Here is a 6,666-nt window from a genome sequence, read left to right on the forward strand (position 1 = left end):
TTTATTTATCCATATTTGAAATTTGTTTTGTTTACAACTTCAAGTCAATAAACATAAAAAATGTCATATTAAACATATAAAACCATTAATAGTGATACATTTATAAAAATTATATACAGTGAAAGTAAATACCCGTTTACATAAAGACTAAAGCCGTAATAAAGCCAGAAGTGTTAACATAATTCCAAAAAGTTACTGTACGTACTGCCTCCAAAGAGGTTTAAAATCCAAATACACGTGTTATCAGCATTTCATTACAGTTAAAAAAATTCCTTCCAATAATAATAATGGCATGAAGTATTATAGCATATTAGATCCTAAAAGCTATAATGTTTTGCTGTCAAAAAGAATTAAATTAGATGTGTGTAGGCCCTAATCAATATTTCATTACAAGCAGCTAGCATTTTAAAATTTCATTTCAGATTCAAGCATGAAGTATATTATTAACATATTTTCCTACGGTACTGTGTCCAAAAGATTTAAATTACATGTTGGTAATCAATACTATACATTTCGAACAATTAAAAAAATTTCATTCCAATAATAAATGCAGACATATTTTTATTTAAGTTACTGTATTACCACAAAAAAAAAACGTTTTTATGTGTGCATAATCAGTATTTCATCACAAACAATTTAAAATTTCATTCCAATAATCAGCATGGAGTATCAATTAAAAAATCACTGTATTGCCTCCAAAGAGATTTAAAAATACATGTGTGTTATCAGTGTATCATTACAGTATAAAATAAAATAAAATTAGATGTGTGTAATCAATATTTCAATTCATTACAAGCAGTTTAGCATTTCAAAATTTCATTCCAAGACAAGCATGAAGTTTTAACGTAATTCCTAAAAATTACTTCATTGTCTTCAAAGAGATTTAAATTACATGTGTGTTAACAATATTTAATTTCAAACAATTAAAAAAAAGATCACTCCAATAATAAATGCATTCTTATTAATAAAAAGTTACTGTATTGCCTCCAAAAGTGTTTTTAGATGTGTATAATCAGTATTTCGTTACTGACAATTTAAATTTTCAATTCCAGTAATATGCATGTAGTATAATTAACATATCAATTCCAAAGACCACTGTACTGCCTCTGAAGAAGGAGAAGAAGAAGAAGAAGAAGAAGAAAGAAGAAAGAAGAAGAAAGAAGAAGAATTGAGGGGGGTGGACAAACAGCTAGCCTAAAATTAATGTTATCGAACCGGTCCTTGCCCCCCCCCCCCTTGAGAACCATTCAATTCAATTCAATTCAATTCATTTATTTTCTCTTTCAATCTTTTTACATTTACAATGATAGTTCAATATACATATTTACAAAATATAACATTTAAATCATTTTTTTATAATACAATAATACCATGAAATCGAAAGGGAAGGAGACCAACTAAAAAGCAGAGCTTGTAGGGTGAAGGCCCCCTTTTATAAGTAAATTTTATGAATTAAAAATAAGATAAAATAAAGAAATAAACAATATATATATATATAATGAATAAAAAAATTAAAAAAATAAAAATTAAATTAAATAATAATAAAAATAAATGATTCAGTATACACTGTATACAGAAATCATAAAACGATTAAACATATATATACAAAGAGAAATTAATAAACACATTTACATATTAAGTTCTGAATTACATTACTTTGGGAAAAAACGATAATCTAATATGAATTCAGAAGATATTTTTTAAGTTTTCCTTTGAAATTGTGTATTGAATTACATTGTATAATATCCTTTGAAAAAGAATTCCATAATTTTGGACCAGTAAAAACAAATGTCTTCTGTGCAAACGATGTTCTATTCAGAGGTAAATGAAAGGAACTCGCCTGGCGAGTGAAGTGTTTATGAATTGTATCATTTTTTATAAACATATTATTAAAAGGTAACGGTAATTGTTTATTGATAAACTTGAACATTAACTGTCCGAGTTGAAAAGAATATAAATCTTTAATCTTCAAGACTTTATTTCTCAAAAACAGAATATTTGTATGTGCCCTGAATTCTGCATGACTAATAATACGAATCACTCTTTTTTGTAAAATAAAAAGTCTATTAATTTGATAATTCGCTGCATTACCCCACGCAACAACTCCGTAATTCAAGTAAGGTAAAATTAACGTTGAATACAATGATAACAAAATATAATGGGGTAAGAAGTAACTTAATTTTCTAATGACACCGATGTTGCGAGCAATGATTTTACAAATATTATCAATATGTGCTTTCCAAGAAAGTTTGTCGTCAATGATCAGTCCCAAAAATTTAGTAGATCGCACTCTTTGAATGACAATATCATTTAAAATTACATCTTTTGGTACACTCGTAATCTTGTTGCTAAATAGCATGTAGCTAGTTTTTTCTAGGTTAAGAGAGAGTTTGTTAGCTGTTATCCAATTAGACACATTTTTTAGTTCGTCATTGAATATTTGCGTCAATTGCTCTGGGTCGGGGTGCGACAGAAATATATTAGAGTCATCAGCGAAAAGTATAAATTGGAGCAATCTAGATGACATATCAATATCATTTATATAAGTAATGAACAAAAGTGGGCCAAGAATGCTGCCCTGTGGAACTCCACAAAGGACAGGTTTACGTTCAGAAATATTACAATCAAGTGAAACGAACTGTGAACGCCCGGTTAGATAATTCTTGAACCACTTTAGTGGTTCCCCTCTTATTCCATAATGAGAAAGTTTATAAAGGAGAATGTTATGATCAACTGTATCGAATGCTTTTGAAAAATCTAAAAACAAACCAATCGTATTCGAAGACTTGTCATAAGCTTTGGCAACTGTTTGAACCAAAGAAAGTATTGCGTGGGAAGTGCTACTCTTTTCCCGGAAACCAAATTGAGTATCGGATAGGATGTTGTGCTTTTTAAAAAAACATATGGTTCGTATGTGAACCAATTTTTCAAGAATTTTAGATAAGTTTGTAAGCAATGAAATCGGTCTGTAATTACTTGCTAAAGAACTATCACCTTTTTTGAAGACTGGTATTATCTTAGAAATTTTCATTGATTTTGGAATATTTCCCGATGATAATGACAAATTGAATATATAAATAAGAGGGTCAATTATATAATTCATAGTTTTTAGTAAAAGGTTGTTATCAATGTTATCAAATCCTGCACTTTTATTTGATTTTAGGCTAGATATAATTTTAATTATCTCCTGTGCGTTCGTAGGAGAGAAAAACATAGAACTTTGATTTCTATCCCCCAGATATTGATGAAATGAATGGGAGTTTGTTGGTATACTTCTAGAGAGCTTAAATCCAACTTGTGAAAAGTAATTGTTGAAAATATTTGCCATCTGAACTTTATCTTCAATAATAGAATCATTATGCATAAGCTTAGTTATCTTTGAAAACTTTGGTCCATTATTGATGGTAGAATTGATCAATTTCCATGTTTTTTTAAGATCATTCTTGCATTGATTAAATTGATCATGGTAATATGCCTTTTTAGCAGTACGGATGACCCCTGTAAGTGTATTCTTATAATTAGTATATTGGCTCCGAGTATTCTCAGTTAATCTTGATATATATTTATAGTATAATCGATTTTTTCTATTTATCGAACGAAGAATTGAATTCGTTATCCAAGGTAGTCTGGGTGATCTTTTATAATTTTTGGACTTGGGCTTTGCAAAAGGAATATTTTCATTAACATGACTCATGAAGATATCAATAAATGTTTCGTAGGACTCGTCAACACATTCTGTACTAAATACATCATCCCAAGATTCTTCTTCTAAACTCTGTTTCAAACGAGATATATTTATATCACTATACACACGCCTCTTAGATACGTAATCGGGAAGTTTGTTTGGCTGATATTGATTAGAACAATACATGAAAATTGGGAAATGATCAGACATGTCTGAAATAATTATACCAGCTTTAAATTCTGAACGTATATTGGAGAAAAAATTGTCAATCAGAGTTGCGGAAGTATTAGTGATTCTAGTGGGTCGAGAAATAAGTGGCAAAAAGGAGGCAGAAAGGAATGTCTCTAAAAAGTCATTTGCAAAAATATTAGTATCACTCGCTAACAGGTCATAGTTAAAGTCTCCCATTATGATACATCTTTTGTTTTGAACAGAATGATAATGTAGTAAATTATTTAAAGTGTCTAGAAAATCAGCACTATTGCTGCGAGGAGGCTTATAAACAACTCCCAATACAGTTTTTCTGTTATCACGATCACTAATTTCAATAAATAAAGTTTCTGCAGTTTCATTCATTAAATTCATGTCTTCAATAATAACATACTCAAATTGACTCGGCACAAAAATTGCAACACCACCACCAATTTTATCAACACGATTATTTGTAAGTATATCATAACCTGGGAGTGCACAGGGCCGTAGCCAGAAGCATTTTGTTGGCGGGGTGTACCAGCTAAATTTGCCAACTAAATTTGGCGTGATCGCACCAACGTGAGCACAGGGGGAGTCTGATGGGGGATGTTTCCCCCCCCCCCCCTACAATAATCACATGCCAAAATATTTTGAATTTTTAGAATTAAATTAGTGGCATTTGGTGAATACTTTAAGGTAAATTATACAAAGATATACAAAGATATTTGCACTGTAAAATAAACATTTTGGATCAAAATAGAAAGGCTAGTGTGCCGTAGTTGCTAACTTGCAGTATAATTATATACCCTATGCATTAATAATATCAAAATCAAAGATTTTTTAATTTTTAATTGACCTTCTGTGCAAGACACTCAACTAAAATTTCAAGAGTGCTACTGCTAACAGTGGCATACCGTGGGTCGCGGCATTGGGGGGGGCAGCAAAAATTTTGAGTCATTAAGTGGGCGCGCGAAGCGCGCTCAATTGCCAGGTATACTGACCTAATAGAGACACTTTAAGGACTATGCAATTAAACGGATATGTATCTTAGTGATCAAATAATGCGAGCGCGAAGCGCGAGCTGAAAATGTTTGATATTCAGTCCTAAAAAGGGACATTATAAGCAAAGTTTTGTAATCATGATATGTACCTGTCTCACAAAACAAACAATGCGAGCGCGAAGCGCGAGCGGAATTTTTTTGTATAACTTGACCCTAAAAAGGGACATTTTAAGGACTATCTTTTGGAATTCATGAAGTGCGTACGTATCTCATCATAGTCATCTAATGCGAGCGCCAAGCGCTTGCTGATTTTGTTATAATTACAACCATGACAACTAAGCACATGAAGCACTTTTTGTGGTAATCATGAACATGATACGTATTTCACTAATGAAATATTGCGGCCCAGAAGCGCGAGTTGACAATTTTTGAAATTTTGACCTGAAGAGGGGCATTCTATGGCTTGTTTGTAGGAATTCACTATTTCACTAATCAAGTGATGCGAGCGCGAAGCGCGAGCTGAAAATTTGTTATAATTAGATCAGAAAAAGGGACATTTTAAGGACTGTCTTTAGGCAGTTGTGCACTTGTGCACTGCAAAAAAAAAACGCCGGTGTTGATTTAACACCAGCCCGGTACCTATATCGGTCCACACCAATGCAAACGTAAACACAGACTGGAAATGTTTTATATTAAGGCCTTAAAAGGGGGCAGTCACATCAAGTATATATTCATGAAAAAAGCATATATCACTACACAAAACAATAATAACTTGTGTTTTTTCCCAACTGCAAACTTGTAGACAAGTCTACAAGTTGTACACTTGTCTTCATGAATTTGCCAACTGCAGAGTTCTGTTCTTTTCAGTTCTGAAACGGGGCAGTACTTGTACATCACTTTGTCTTGCCTCTAATTTTACAAAACTAATGTGTTTGTTAAATCATCAATAATTGTGGTATAATTTGCAAACTCACAAGCTTGTTTATATTAGGGGAGGACCGGGGGCTTACTTTGTGCGTTATTATAGCTCCATCTGTTTTGTCCTTTGTATTTTGCTGACTAGTAGGTCTCTAAGCCTGGCTACATGCATGGACTTGGATTTGCCAACTGGTTGTCTTTACTCCATAAGTCGTAACCTTCTTCGAAGTTGATACATGTACCTCTATTTTTCTTTCCTTTTTTTTTTTTCTTTCTTTTTTTTTTTTCTTTCTTTCTTTCTTTCTTTCTTTCTTTCTTTCTTTCTTTCTTTCTTTCTTTCTTTCTTTCTTTCTTTCTTTCTTTCTTTCTTTCTTTCTTTCTTTCTTTCTTTCTTTCTTTCTTTCTCTCTCCCCTTCTCTCCTTTTTTTTCTTCCTTTCTTTTTCTCCCCTATCCTCCATTTTGCCAACTGGTACATGATTTTGCCGACTGCCATGAATGTTGGGGGGGTGTCACACCCCCCCATACCCCCCCTCTAGCTACGGCCCTGGGAGTGCATTCATATTAATATATTTATCTGACAGCCATGTCTCAGTTAAACCTATTACTGTATTTTGGGGAACACCTGAGTTATCTAAAAATAAACGAAATTGTTCAAAATTCTTGTTAAGGCTTCTGATATTTAGATGCAAAATAGACAAGCAGGAAGAAGGTAAACCTTTGAAAATGTTTTTGGCTGAAGCCTGAGTGTAGTAGTTTGAGGATATGACACTCGAAGCCCCATCATTTGGATCTAAATCAATTTTAAGTTCATCATTGTTAGCTCCAATATCATTAATAACATCATTGGAATCATTGGAAATGTTCGTAAT

Source organism: Lytechinus pictus, chromosome 3 (genome assembly GCF_037042905.1).
Source record: "Lytechinus pictus isolate F3 Inbred chromosome 3, Lp3.0, whole genome shotgun sequence".
NCBI classification, from domain to species: domain Eukaryota; kingdom Metazoa; phylum Echinodermata; class Echinoidea; order Temnopleuroida; family Toxopneustidae; genus Lytechinus; species Lytechinus pictus.